This window comes from Herpailurus yagouaroundi, unplaced genomic scaffold (assembly GCF_014898765.1).
Source record: "Herpailurus yagouaroundi ecotype Mexico unplaced genomic scaffold, PumYag 100, whole genome shotgun sequence".
NCBI classification, from domain to species: Eukaryota; Metazoa; Chordata; class Mammalia; order Carnivora; family Felidae; genus Herpailurus; species Herpailurus yagouaroundi.
Window position 1 is genome coordinate 64,455,356 of NW_024412391.1, and position 16,025 is coordinate 64,471,380.

At 37.2% G+C, this 16,025-nt stretch overlaps 1 pseudogene; it reads left to right on the forward strand.

Moving 5' to 3' along the window:
• Positions 1–357: 357 nt before the first annotated feature.
• Positions 358–3,650, forward strand: LOC121028108 (sterile alpha motif domain-containing protein 9-like; annotated as a pseudogene).
• Positions 3,651–16,025: the final 12,375 nt, after the last annotated feature.

The window sequence follows — 16,025 nt, forward strand, 5'->3', positions numbered from 1 at the left end:
ACAGCCATTAATGAGGATGAAACATCTCTCTATATATTGACCAGCACTATCCCGAAGATACAGTTAGTGAATAAAGCAAGTGAAGGAAATTGTGTATATTATGTTGCCCTTTGTGTGAAAAAAAAGTGCTTATGTATTTGCTTGGAAGTATTTTTCTGATAGGATATGGAAGAAACTGGTAATGGTAATTTCCTCTCAGGAGGATAATTAGATGGCATGTGTATCTTTTTAAACATTCTAAATTTTATAAGAAATTTTTATAATTATATATATTTTATATAACCTTTTAAAAATTAGTTGAAATTTTACTTATAAAAATACTAAATAATTTTTCTTTTTCTATATACAGCTATCAGAATGGCAATGCCACTGAACCTACCAGAAAATACAGATGACTGAACAGAAGATATAAATTGATGTTTGGAAAGTCATAGAATTAATCAAAAGCACAGGGAAATCTTGACTGCAAAAGATATGCATAGAGTAATCTTGGAACTGGTTAACTAAAAATCACCTTGTTGATATGGGCATAGCACATGGATGAGCTATCCATATAGATGAGCTATCCATATAGAACAGCTATTCAAATAATTGCAGATCTTAGTCAGACATGAAAGAGGGAAAAGGTAGTAAAAATGTTCCTAAAATACAACATTTGATGTAAGAAGAAAATGGAGAAACTTCAAAGCAAAAGCAAAATGATACAGAGAAATCAGTTATGGCTAATGCCTCTACAGTGGGTACAGTCACTAAAAACTGAGTTCATGGAAGATGAAATAGATGACACAAAGGAAAGGCAGCCATCCAGAGAACTGACATGTGTATCATACTTTTTTGATGAATTTGTAACCCATATCACTACAAATCGAATTTTAGTCTACAGCCTGAAACAGGACCACCACTCAATCTCACTGATCCAACAAATTAATTCAAAACCTATTTGTGAAAATAGAGAAACAGCTGCAGAAGAGATGTTAAGGTGAAATTTAGCAATGAAGTTTTCCAATTTGTTTCGGGTTGTATGAAAATTCGCCTACTAATGGCACCATTCATTTTGGAGTTAAAGGCAAACCCTATGGAAAAATTCTTTACATGAAAGTCACCAATTTCACCAAGGAAGCCCTCACTGACCATTTTAAATTGATGATCCACCAGTATTTTGAAGACCATCAGGTCCAAAAAGCAAAGAAGTACATTTGAGAGCCAAGATTTGTAGACGTTTTACTGCTAAACCGTAGGTATCCTGACAGATTTGTATTGAAGCAAAGGTCATTACAAAGTACTCTGAATATGAACAAGATTATTTCCATACTAAAATGCAAAATCACAACAACAGAACATGGAAACTAAGTCCAAAATACTCAGTCTTCATGTGAGATGGGGCCAGCTCTAAAGACATCATGAAAAATAACGCAGATTTCAGAGCATTTAAATTAGATTTGAAAGCACTGTCAGAGTCTAGAAAAGAGGCAGAAAAAACATGCAAAGTAAAAACAAATAAAAAGAGAGTAAGGGACCAACACTTGCTAAATTATTGACAGGAAATCAGGATTTGTTTGATAATTCATTCAAACCACGACTGGTACACATTCTTGTGACAAATAAATGCCATCTGAATCAAATAAAACACTTAGATTCCCTAAAGGAAATTTAATGACTTGCTGTGTTGGAGTTTAATCCTAAATCTGTGAGAAGGGGGGTAGCCAAAGCTTACAAAGAAAGCCAAATCTGTATGTGTAGGGGGAAAAAATACAAAATGAGAAGATTTCTAGTCTGAATCTTTATCAACAGCCCAGCTGGATTTTCAGCAATGGCAGGTTAGACCTTAACAGTGAAAAATATAAACACTTAGATCCAAGTTCCTTGCAAAGAGAAAAACTATTTCTCTTTATTATTCTATTACTCTCTTCCATGGATGACCTAAGAGACCTCCTCCTTGAGACCTTCTGTGCTTTCTACCAAGATCTCAAAGGAATGAAAAATACATCGTGTATTTGTGTATACTCACATATGTGTCAAGGATAGAAAGGCCTACTCGAAACAAGATTAATAAACCAGCAAAATGAGCTATCAAGCTAATGTGTTTCTGACTTAAGTCTTGAAGAAATAAATGGTACTATTGTTCAACTAAAATCTGTCACTCAATCTTTTTGCCATCTATTGGTTCATCTAACTGTCCTTCTAAAAAAAGGAAGAAGTTGTCATGACTGTTCTGGAAATTCTTTGTTAAAGTGAATATGAAGACACAGTCTTAGAGGACAGAAACAAAGTATGTGAATTCTAGGCATCAGAAGAGGAAGACTTCTATCGAGGTGGGAAAGTATCATAGTGGAACTTCAACTTTTTTTCCATCAAAAAGGATAAATATGAAAAACTTGAAGCAGTGGTTCAAAACTGGGCAAATTCTTCTAAACCAATATGTGCCAATAATATTCATTCATAGCATCATCCAGGTTGTGGTGGGACTACCTTGACTCTGTGTATTCTTTGGAACTAAGGAAGAAATTAAGATGTGCTATGTTGAAAAACAAGACAGGGGAAACTGGAGAATAAGTGATTAATTTAAACACCTTTGGGGCAACCAACCATCAGGAAAACTTACTTGAACTGCTCCTTATTGATGATTTAAAGAAGAAAATTATGTCTATTTTCTCCAGGCCTCTATTAGCAGTAGCTAATAGTACATTTGACATGAGAAACCTCCAGTGATCCTAACTTGCATGAAATCACAGAATCCTGTAAAAGTTACAAAGATCTCAGATGGTAATGCTCTAATACAACAACTATCTGTCAAAGAACAGAGCTTAAATTGAAAAAAATTGAAGTGCAGCATAAAAACTTTAAAGATTTTTGTTTCTTCATGATCGTGAAAAGCAATTATAATAGAAAGTACATAGAAAATGTGGCTAGGAATATCCTGAAAAGACAAAATACTTCTACTGGGAAACAAAGCTCTTTTCTTTCTTGACTCTTCCTAATTCATATATGCCTGATACAACCATTTTACTATCATAGTGTGAAAAATTCTTAAGAATCATAAAAAAGAAGGTTTTCTGGAGAACAGAAAAACTTGAAGGCAAGATAGCACCAACTCTAGGCATTAAGGAATCTACTTCTGAAATCATTGTTTCACTATATCCTAACTAATTTGGATGTAAATTTTAAAAAGTAAAAAATAAAAATAAAAATAAATTTTTAAAAACAGGGAGGGGGACAAAATAGAAGAGACTCATAAATATGGAGAACAAACTGAGGGTTGGTGGAGGGGTTGTGGGGGGGGAATGGGTAAATGGGTAAGGAGCATTAAGGAACGTACTCCTGAAATCATTGTTTCACTATATGCTAACTAATTTGGATGTAAATTTTAAAAAATAAAAAATAAAAATGAAAAAAAAATATTTTAAAAAAGCACCAACTCTACAATTCAGATAAAAACAGAGGTGGTGGAATGTGGGAAGTACTGTGGAGTGCATATTATTCATCCTTTGTATGCCATTTGCTCACTGGAAGAACTGAAGATAAACTATCTCTCCCAGTTCACCTCTCTGCACAGCCTATCTGCTGAGTTCTGTAGCTCAAGTTATGCAGATTGTTGTGTTAATCCTCAGCTCAATTTTCTAGGTGTTCAAAATGGTTCCGTGCTGATCTAGCTGCCTTTCAGGGATGAGACAAGCTCAGGGACTCCATGCTGCTCTGCCATCTTAATTTCTCCTACTGTTGTCCATTTCTGATCCTTTTTTTAGAAAATAAGCATTGGCTAAAACAATGTCCTCATATCTGAGGTCATTTTGATCTTCTCTAAAAGATTCCATAACCATCAAGGAAACTGCAACTAGGGCTGGTATTTATTTGAGATTGTGGTAATTTATTGTCTAGAGATGAGGTCTTACCAGCTTCGAGTAATAAACTTATAGAGATTCACATTCTCTGACTGTAATGCAAGTTTGAAACGGCTAATGAAAATAACTGAATAGAACCACCTCTATATATTTAGAAGTTATATATTTAGAAGTTAAAAAAACAAACAAACTCATGAGGTAAAGAGAAAACCCAAAAAGAAATTTCAAAGTGGTTATAGTTGAATAAAAATTTAAACATTACATTTCAAAACTCGTGAGATTCAGTGAAAGTGTTGGATGGTAAGAAATGTATGGCCTCAGGCACCTGGGTGGCTCAGTCAGTTAAGCATCTGACTTTGGCTCAGTCATGATCTCACAGTACATGAGTTCAAGCCCCACGTCGGGCTCTGTGCTAACAGCGCAGAGCCTGCTTGGGATGCTCTCTCTCTCTCTCTCTCTCTCTCTCTCTCTTTCTCTGCCCCTTCCCCACTTGCTCTCATGCTCTCTCTCTCTCACCCTCTCTCTCAAAATAAATAAATAAACTTAAAAAAAAAAACAGAAAAAAAGAAATGTATGATTTTAATCGCTTATTCCAAATAAGAAAAGAGTGAAAAGTAAACAGGTATAAACTTCAAAAGTTAGAAAATAGACAATAAACTCAAATAAAATATGTGTAATTAAAAAAACAAAATGAGGGGCGCCTGGGTGGCTCAGTCAGTTAAGAGGCTGACTTCGGCTCAGGTCATGATCTCACAGTCCATGAGTTTGAGCCCCGTGTCTTGCTCTGTGCTGACAGCTCAGAGCCTGGAGCCTGTTTCAGATTCTGTGTCTCCCTCTCTCTGACCCTCCCCCATTCATGCTCTGTCTCAAAAATAAATAAACGTTAAAAAAAAATGAATAAACAAACAAACAAATAGCAGATCAGACCTATAAATACAGTGAACAAACTAATAATTGCTAGAGAGAAGAGGGAGAGGAGGTGGGCAAAATGGGCAAAGGGGAGTGGGAGATACAGGCTTCTAGTTATGTAATGAATAAACCACAGGAATAAAAGGCACAGCGTAGAAAATATAGTCAATGGTATTGTAATAACATTGTATGGTGATAGATGGTAGCTACACTTGAAGTGAGCATAGATAGCATAACATAGAGATGTTGAACAACTACGTTGTACACCTGAAAATAAAATAACACTGTGGTCAACTGTACCCAAATAAAAAATCGTTATTAAAAAAAATATCTTTCTATAAATGAGCCACGAACACATGGACATCAAAATAAAATATCAATACCTTTTGTAATCACTCAAAAAAAACCTGAAATGCTTAAGTGTAAGTCTAACAAAACATGTGCATAACTCTTATATTGAAAATTTAAAAATGCTAATGAAAGAAATCAGAGTTCTAAATAAATGGAAATACACGCTATTTTCATGAATTAGAAGACTCAATATAGTAAAGGTATCTATCTATTTTTCCCAAGTTGATATATAGTTTTAATGCAATTCCTATCAAAATCCTCACAAAATTCTTTGTAGATATAGACAAAATTGTTGTAAAATGTATACAGAAAGGCAAAGGAAGTAGCATGGCTAAAAACAATTTTTAAAAAGAAGAATAAAGTGGGAAGAATATATTTGACTTCAAGACTTAGTGATCAAAGCCATGTAGTGTTGGCAGAGAGATAGATACACCGATCAATGGTACACAATAGAGAATTTACACATAGACTCACATAAATATGCTCTACAGATTTTTGACAAAGTCGTGAAAGTAATTCAATGGAGGAAGGATAGCCTTTTTGACAAATGGTGCTAGAGTGATTCGACATCCATAGGTTAAAAAAATGAACTTCAATGTAAACCTCATACCTTATGCAAAAATTAACTCAAAATTAACCAAAGGTTTAGGTTTAATAATAAATATTTTAACTTTATAAAATTATAAACTTTAAGGGAAAAAAGACAGGAGAAAATCTTTGGTATACAGGCAAAGCCTTCTTAATCTTGACATCAAAAGCACCATCCATGAAAAGAAAAATTGATAAACTGGACTTAATCAAAATCAAAAACTTAGTATGAAACATCCTACATGAAGGTGAAAAGACAGGATACAGAATAGAAAAAAATATTTGCAAACCACATTATCTGACAAAGGACTAATACCCAGAATATATAAAGAATGCTCGAATCTCAACTGTTAAAAACAAAACAAAACAAAACACCCATTCCAATTAGAAATGGGCGAGGGACATGAAAGACATTGAGACACTTCATTCAAAGAGGACTATAGATGGCAAATACGCACATGAAAACATGCTCCACATCATTAGCCACTAGGGGAATGTGGACTAAAACCACAATGTGTTATCACTACATACCTATCAGAATGTCTAGCATTAAAAAAAAAAAAAAAAAAAAAAATAGTGCCAATACTAAATCCTGGCAGAACGCAGAGTAACTCCTGAATCACAGATGGGATATAAAATAATATAGCTACCCTAGAAGACAGTTGGGCAGTTTCTTAAAAATATAACTGTGCAACTCGTATGCAACCCAACAATTGCACTCCTGGGAATTTATCCCAGAAAAATGAAAACTTACGTTCATCCTAAAACCTGCACATAAATGTTTAAAACAGCTTTATTCATAACATCCCCAAACTGGGAACAACCCAGATGTCCATCAACAGGTAAATAGCTAAACTAGAGAACCCTCCATATGATGAAATATTACTCAGCAATAAAATGAAACAAACTATTTACACACTTAACAAATTGGAGAATTGGCAGAGTATTAAAAAAACCTGATCCCAAAAGCTTATATACTGAGTGGTTCAATTCATGTAACATTCTTAAATTTTTTTTTTCAACGTTTATTTTTTTTTGGGACAGAGAGAGACAGAGCATGAACGGGGGAGGGGCAGAGAGAGAGAGGGAGGCACAGAATCGGGAACAGGCTCCAGGCTCTGAGCCATCAGCCCAGAGCCCGACGCGGGGCTCGAACTCACGGACCGCGAGATCGTGACCTGGCTGAAGTCGGACGCCAACCGACTGCGCCACCCAGGCGCCCCTCATGTAACATTCTTGAAGTTATAAAATTATAGAATTGGAGAACAGGTATTGGTTGCCGGGAGTTAAGCCCCAGTCTGGGGAAGTAGAAAGAAAAATGGGTGTGATTATAAAAGGGTAATAGAAGTGATCCTTGTAGAGATAAAATTATCTGTATCTTGACTATATCACTGGATCTCTGTATTATTTCTTTTTTATACAATTTTTTTTTCAACGTTTATTTATTTTTGGGACAGAGAGAGACAGAGCATGAACGGGGGAGGGGCAGAGAGAGAGGGAGACACAGAATCGGAAACAGGCTCCAGGCTCTGAGCCATCAGCCCAGAGCCCGACGCGGGGCTCGAACTCACGGACCGCGAGATCGTGACCTGGCTGAAGTCGGACGCCAACCGACTGCGCCACCCAGGCGCCCCTCTGTATTATTTCTTAACAGCTACATGTGAATCTGTAATATTCCCCTCCAAAGTTTTTTAATTTAAAAAAGTTAAGAGAATACTATCAATAATTCACACCAACTTTGAAAACAAACAGTAAGTTTATATATATAAATTTATATTTACAAATTTATTCACATATATATGTTTATATACATATATATAATTAAGTTTCCTGAAATTGTATGTAAGCCTGTTTGGCTTATCAGTTGTTTTAGTAGAAAGGCTTAAAACCATGATTTCAGTTTCTTTTTATTTTTATTGATTGATTGAGTGAGAGAGAGAGAGAGAGAGAGAGAGAGAGCAGGGGAAGGGCAGAGAGAAGGAGACAGACAGAATTACAAGCAGACTCCAGGCTGGCAACACAGAGCCCAACACAGGGCTCAAACTCACAAACCACAACATCATGACCTGAGCCAAAAGGAAGAGTCAGATGCTCTGAGCCTACTGAGCTACCCAGGTACCCCTCAGTTTCTTTAATAGTGATAAGACTTTTCAAACTTACTTTTTTTTTTTTTCAACTTTTATTTATTTTTGGGACAGGGAGAGACAGAGCATGAACGGGCAAGGGGCAGAGAGAGAGGGAGACACAGAATCGGAAACAGGCTCCAGGCTCTGAGCCATCAGCCCAGAGCCTGACGCGGGGCTCGAACTGACGGACCGCAAGATCGTGACCTGGCTGAAGTCGGACGCTTAACCGACTGCGCCACCCAGGCGCCCCTCAAACTTACTTTTTTAGTCAATTTTGTAAGTTTTCTATAATTTAGGTAACCTTGAGTAAATGAATTAATGTATACATATACATATGTATATGCACATATGTATGTGTATAACATACATATAATACATATGAAACACATGTATAAATAATATATATGACTTAAAATAACTGTTAATAGCCCCTGGAATGTTATAGCACTGCAGTTCCTTTCCTCTGTGGTAAATTTGGGTGGGATACAGTGAAAAGAGGTGTACTTCCCTGTTTCATACTTCTGGCATTTACGACTTAGAAGGAAAACAGTAACTATAAAGCTCATGGAATTAGTCAGTGCTTGCTAGGTTCTACTGATGGAATGAAGAGAATGACATGCTCAGGTCACTGCAGGGTCGTAGAAGCTAGAGTTCACTGTCTAACACCCCGAGGCTCAGCAGTTCTCTAATCTGGACCATTGTTGAAGGTTTTAGAAAAATGAAGAATAATTTCCTCCTCTACTCTATGTTTAGTTCATTATTTTGCATTAGCCAGTATCCAAAACATGTTTGTTAGTTGGTAGATTTTATTCTCCAAAGGTTTTTTTATGGTTCTAGTAACTTCCATTTGTCCATGGTTCTGCTCTCCACCTTCTTCACTCTCCTTTCTGCCCAAGATGCTCACCTGTGTGGACCACATCAAAGGCATACTCACTCTCTGGCTTCCAGTTGGGGTTGGCTGTTTAGGAGGCCTCAGTAAGAAACTAAAGGGAAGGGGAAGAGTAAGATATTTATTACCCTGCTTCCTCTTTGCAAAGTCACCTTTCACCTCTTTGCACATCTTTCTGGTTGTGCTCCTGACTAAAGGTAACTACTTCTTCCTAAATTTTTTTTAATGTTTATTTATTTCTGAGACAGAAACAGAGACAGAGCATGAGTGGGGGAGGGGCAGAGAGGGAGGGAAACACAGAATCAGAAGCAGGCTCCAGGCTCTGAGCTGTCAGCACATAGCCCGACGCAGGGCTTGAACTCACAAACCGTGAGATCATGACCTGAGCCAAAGTCAGTCGCTCAACCAACTGAGCCACCCAGGCGCCCCCCCTTTTTTTTAAATTATTTTTTAATACTTATTTATTTCTGAGACAGAGAGAGAAAGAGCATGAGTGGGGGAGGGGCAGAGAGAGAGGGAGACAAAGAATCGGAAGCAGGTAGGTAACTACTTCTTTCTAGTGAGACTGCTTGACAAGACTCTCTCTCCTTTTGGACTCTAAAACCTCTCCGTGTATTCATTTCTGTAGGCCTCACGGGGAACAGCTCCACTGCCATTAAGCTCAGGACAGTGCTTTTGGTTTCCTGCACTAACACTTCTGGGTATATTCCCTTAAATTATCTTCCCCAAATTATACTAGTTTGCATGTGCCATCTATTTCCTGCTGGGATCTTACTGATTTATGTATGCTCTTGGCCTTGTCCTGAAGCATCTCCTAGGGGCTGGATGTGATTAACTTGGAATGAGGTCAGCCAGTTCCAAAAGAGATGCAAACCTTAAGGAAACGTCTCATTTTGGGTACTATGAAGCCTAGAGTCTCAGGCTCTCCAAAAATGAGAAAATGGGAAAAATTTGCATCTGCCTCTTTTCTTCTTTCCCACTCCTCAAGTCAGAAATTCTGTATAACCCTCCCTTTACTGACTGCTGACAGTAATTTTATGGAATGTTTTCTAATCCTTGCCCTGAAGAACCCAAAATTTTAGTGGAGAGTCTTTGAGGAAGAAAGTACAGTGAAAATGAAGACAATCTCAGTAGGTACAGCTTTCCATTTTTATCCAGAACACTTTTCATTTTGTTTACAAATGTATATGCTCTTGTCCCATATAAATTTTTATTTGAAAAAAATTTTCATTCCACCAATTAAAAAAAATTTAACCACTGGTTTAATTCACTTAAATAGGTAACCACTAACAAATCAAAACACTTTAAGTTTCAGAAAGAAAACTCTTAATGGTAGAACTTCAGGTAATAACAGAACTTCAGGTAGAACTGGTAACACTGTGGAGATTTAGAACCAGGTTATTCCAGTCCAATGTACTTCATGTTATATCAAGTTACTAGGAACAGCCACTCAAAACCCCTAATGATTCATTTCTTTGTCGACAGGGAGGCTTCTTGCTTATTTACAAATCCCAACCTCCAACTGAGTCAATCTTTATCCCTTTATTTTAATCTTCCTCTAGGAACCCTACCCAGGCTATGTGGTAATCAGCCTTCAGCATATGATATCTAGTATAATTTAGTGGCTTTCAATTTGTGAGTCACAGAATCACAGAAACGGAGTTGGAAGGGGTTTGTCAGTGTCACTTAGCCCTGCTCTAATTTCCCTGACAATTCAGGTGGTCACTCAGCCACCTGAATGCTTACCAGGTAACAGGTAAGGCCCTATTTTGCCAGGCACTCTACGTGTGAGAGATATTTTCCTGTATTAATTTCAAAATGCATGTCCCTGTGCATGACACCAGTTAGTGCCAAGTCTTCCTTCCAGAACAAAGAATAGGTCCCCTCACTATTTGCAAGACAGTTTAAATATTAGCCAACAGTAATCATGTCTTCACTTAAAATAATCCACAAAATCACCCATCATCACCAGATCTAAAATTATGAGGACATGTGATCGCTTCCAGACCCATCACTATGCTTGTAGCTCGTTCCTGGCTGTGCTCCAGTTTTCACTTCATTCTTAAAATTAATGCTCAGGGTAGAACAATTCAGGAGACATGTTCTAACCAGTTGAACCCATAGGCTACTGTGCTATATAAACGTTAAACTGCCTAATGTCACCAAGACTATACCTGTCTTCTTTTTACCAGTCAGTAGACACCATGATCCTGACTGATATTGAATCAACTACAACACTCACATTTTTTTTCACGTGAATCCTTACAAAGCCAGGTAACTCCTATCCTATATTGATATCTAAATTCAAATCTCACAACGTAGACACACTCATCCTAGTATTCAGGTGGGGAAAACTGCACTCAGAGAAGCTAAGTATTTTGCAAAGGTCACACAATTAGTAAGTGGCTTAGCAGAGATTAACTCCAGATCTAAATCTGTATATTTTCCTCATCCATTTACTCCTTATGTGTCAGACATTATTCCAAGCCCTGAGGATAAAGTGCTGATGAAGACATGTCCTTTATGGAAATTATATTCCAGTGAGCAATATGACTTACAATCACAAAAACATTTAAATGCAAGTAGGAATGATATCAAAAAACACAGGAGAGAAAATGAATAGTCAAAAATGTAAACAACCTGGGTGCCTGGGTGGCTCAGTCAGTTAAGTGACTGACTCTTGATTTCAGCTCAGGTCATGATCTCATGGCTCATGAGTTTGAGCCCTGTCCTGTGGGGCTCTGCCTGCTTGGGATTCTCTCTCCCACTTTCTCTGCCCCTCCCCGGCCCACATGCCTGTGCACTTGCTCTCTCTCTTCTCTCTCTCAAAATAAACTTAAAAAATATAAACAGCCAAAACATATCAAATTTTATACTTTAAATGTATACAATTAAGTGTGTGTCACTAACCCTGAAGTTAAGGGGGGGAAAGTGCAAGGGAGTTCCACTTCCGGTTTAGATGTAGGATAGACCATCCTATGCATGCTAGCAGGAAAACACCAGATAAATTTAAAAGTATTCTTTTCATTAAAATTATAAACAGCAATGGATGCTTTTACTCTGAATGAAGTACATTCTTCAGAGGAGTAAAATCCTCATACGTGAGCAAAGAATAGCAGTCACTTCTACACCTGGGGGGAAGTGATTAGGCCAGGTACAGTCAGAGGAGCAAACTTTCCAAGGACAGGGAGAAACGAATCCCATTTTCAATGACAATGTGGAGGAACATGGCAGATTAGAATCTGGAAGACCTCCAAAAGCAAAAAAAATAAATCATTTAACCTGTGAATCCTTCCTCATGGTAATTTTTGCTGAGTAAGTGGGACTGGGAACTAGAGTAAAGAGCAGAAAACAATTTTTCAGTCTCTTGTAGTCTTGTAGTGTTTGAATTCCTGACCCATACTGAACTTGAACTCCATTTTTTTGGTAGTAATAGCATTACAATTTATTATCTTAACAATTTGTAAGTACCTTGTATCTGTTGAGGTACATTCCTTCTATACCTAATTTGTTGACAGTATTTATCATGAAAGAATGTCAAATTTTGTCAAATGTATCTTTTTCTATATCTATTAATATGTTTATATGGTTTTTATCTTTCATTCTAATATGTGGTATATTTTATTTGAACCATCCTTTCATCCCAAGGATAACTCCACTTGATAATGATGTATAATTCTTTTAATGTGCTGTTGAATTTGGTTTCTAATATTTTCTTGAGAATTTTTACACCTATGTTCATCAGGAATATTGCCCTGTAGTGTTCTTGTAGTGTCATTATCTGGCTTTGGTATCAGGATAATGCTGGCTTTGTAAAATGAATTTGGGAGTGCTACCTCTGCTTCAATTTTTTGGAAGAGTTTGAGAAGAATTGGCATTAATTTTTCTATACACGTTCAGTAGAATTCACCAGTGAAGCCACCTGGGCCTGGATTTTATTGGGGGCTTTCTGATTTTTTACTCAACTCCTTACTCATTATTGGTCTGTTAAGCTTATTTATTTCTTCATGATTCAGTTTTCACAGGTTGTGTGTTTCTAGGACTTTATCTCTTCTACATTATCCAATTTGTTGGCTTATAACTGTTTGAAGTAGTCACTTATGATCCTTTGTATTCTGTAGTACCATTTGTAATGTCTCCTCTTTCGTTTCTGATTTTATTTTTTTGAGTCTTCCTCTTCTTATCTTAGTCTAGCTAAAGGTTTGTCAATTTTATCTTTCAAAATAAATAAAGCTCTCAGTTTATTGTCTTTCTGGTCTCTGTTTCATTTATTGCTACTCTGATTTTTTGTTGTTATTATTTCCTTTCTTCTGCTAATGTTGGGGTTCGTTTGCTCTTCATTTTCTAATCCTCTGAGGTGTAAAGTTCAGTTATTTTTTTGAGATCTTTCTTTTTTCTTAAGTCAAACATATATTGTTATAACTTCCCACTGCTTTTTGCTGCATATCATGAGTTTTAAATTTTTGCATGCTGAATTTTCAAATTTGCATGTTGACTTTTTGGATTTTTGTATGTTGTGTTTACAATTTCACTTGTCTGGGGATATTTTTTATTCCCTTTTTTATTTCTTCTTTTACCCCTTGGTTGTTCAGGAGTGTGTTGTTTAATTTACACTTACTTGTGAATTTTCCAGTTTCCTCCTGTTATTGATTTCTAGTTTCATACCATTTTGGCCAGAAAAGATACTCAGTATGATTTCAATCTTTAAATTTTCTAAGACTTGTTTTGTAACTTAACATATGCTCTATCCTCAAGAATGTTAAATGTAAACTTGAGAAGAATGTGTGTTTTGCAGCTGTTGGATGAAATGTTCTGTATATTCCTGTAAGGTCCATTTGATCTAAAATATATTTCAAGTCCAATGTTTCCCTATCAATTTTTGGTCTATACGATACATCTATTTTTGAAAGTGGTATATTGAAGTCCCTTACTATCATTGTATTGTTATTTTTCCCTTCAGATCTATTAGTATTTGTCTAATATATTTAGGTGCTCTGGTGGCAGATGAATATTTAGAAAAATGAATTTCAGGGGCACCTGGTGGCTCAGTCAGTTAAGTGTCTGACTCTTGGCTTTGGCTCAGGTCATGATCTCATGGTTCATGGGTTCGAGCTCTGCATTGGGCTCCATGCTGACAGTGCAGAGTCTGCTTGGGAATCTCTCTCAACCTCTCTCTGCCCCTCCCCTGCACAGTCTGTCTCAAAATAAATAAATAGACATAAAAAAAGAAAAAGGAATTTCAAAATAATAAACATTTTTTTAAAAATCTATGAAAGTAAAAATACAGTCTAAGTGGGAGAAAATCCTAAGACAGGATATTAGAAGCTATAAAAGAAAATATGCACACATTTGTCTATGTAAAAGCAAAATAGGTTTTTACTCATTCCAAGACTGTTGAATTCCTATTCTGCATTAGTCCTAGATGGTAGGAATGTAACATTGAACAAAACACAAAATTATCTGCCCTCTCAAAGCTTGGATTTTACTAGAGGGAGTCAGAAAATAAACAAATAAGCTTATTATTTAGTATATCCCTATTGTAAGCCTAAGAGAAAAATAAAGCAGAGAAAGGATATAAGGAATGGCAGGCCGGAGAGTGTGGATGAAAAGTTCATTACAATTTAAAACAGTAGGTTCAGGGGCGCCTGGGTGGCACAGTTGGTTAAGCGTCCGACTTCAGCCAGGTCACGATCTCGCGGTCCGTGGGTTCGAGCCCCGCATCGGGCTCTGGGCTGATGGCTCAGAGCCTGGAGCCTGTTTGCGATTCTGTGTCTCCCTCTCTCTCTGCCCCTCCCCCGTTCATGCTCTGTCTCTCTCTGTCCCAAAGATAAATAAACGTTGAAAAAAAAATTTTAAAACAGTAGGTTCAGGAAAGGTGTCACTGAAAAGGTGATTAAAGTAAACTGAACCCTAGCTTTGAAGGAGATAAGGGAGCAGGTCATGTAGAATCCACCAAGCAGAAAAGACAGTAAGCACAAAGACCATGAAGCAGGAATAGGCTGGAGATGTCTGAAGAACAAAAAGGAAGCCAGAGTAACTGGAGCAGAATAAGCAAGTGGGAAAATGAAGGGCATGAAGTTGGATGGTAGATGGAGGCCAGACCTGATGAGTTTGCATAAGCCATGATAGGACACTGGATTTTACTCTGGGTAAGATAGAAACCATTGAGTCCCTCTGCTTGCTTTTATCAAAAATTATCACATTAGCAAAGCTTTGTTGAAAGTAGCAATCTTTTTTATTTTCTCAAGACTTTGAGAGTAGACTAGGGGTAGAGGAGAGGGTGGGCAGGAACAAGGAGGGAGACAGGGAGACAAGCTATGGGCCATGGGCCATTGTGATTATCCAAGCCAGAGAAGATGGTGACAAAAAGTAGTCAGATTCTGGTGTATTCTTGAAGTGTAGTCGACCGAATTCACTGCCAGATTCAATGCTGGTTGGGAGAGAATGAGAACAGTAGATGATGATTCTAAGAGTTTTAGCCTAATTGGAAAGATGGAGTTTCCAGGTATTTATTTTGAAAGAGAGAGAGAGCACACGAGTGGGTTAGGGCAGAGAGAGAGAGAGAGAGAGAGAGAGAGAATCCCAAGCAGGTTCCACACTGTCAGTGCAGAGCCCTGCTAGGGTCTCAAATTCATGAACCATGAGATCATGACATGAGATGAAATCAAGAGGGAGATGCTTAACCAACTGAGCCACCCAGGCACCCCAAGATGGAGTTTGCAATAACTGAAATGGGAAAGACTGCAAGTAGAGGTGATATTGAGGGAAGATCAGGAATTTCATCTTGGCCATAGCAGGTCTAAGATGCATATAAAAGCAGAGACATCCAAGTGAAGATGCGGAGTAAGCAGAGGGATAAATGAGCCCTATACGTATAAATGTTTGTATATATGTAAAAGTATGATACAGGAATATTTTCCACATTGACAAGAACAAGACCCCCCCTCCAAAAAAATCCAGTAGAAAAAGGGATGAATGAAACAATAATTTACAGAAGGAGAAATCGGAATGTTCAACAAACATATGAACAGATGCTCAAAGTCAGTAGCAGAAAGAAAAATGTGAATCTCAATATAACAAAGAGATAATGAATCACACCTATCAGATCGGCAAAATTTTTGAAAGATTGTCAGTAGTACGTGTTGGCAAGGACGTAGAACAAAGGGAACACTGGTCCACTGCCAATGGAAATGAAAATTGGAACAAGCACTGGTGCAATCATTTATCAATACACTACAAGTTGAAGATGTGCATGTTCTAATCCAGCAATTCCACTTCTAATTATATTCCCTTCAACCATGGATCTTCAAACCAGAGTACCTG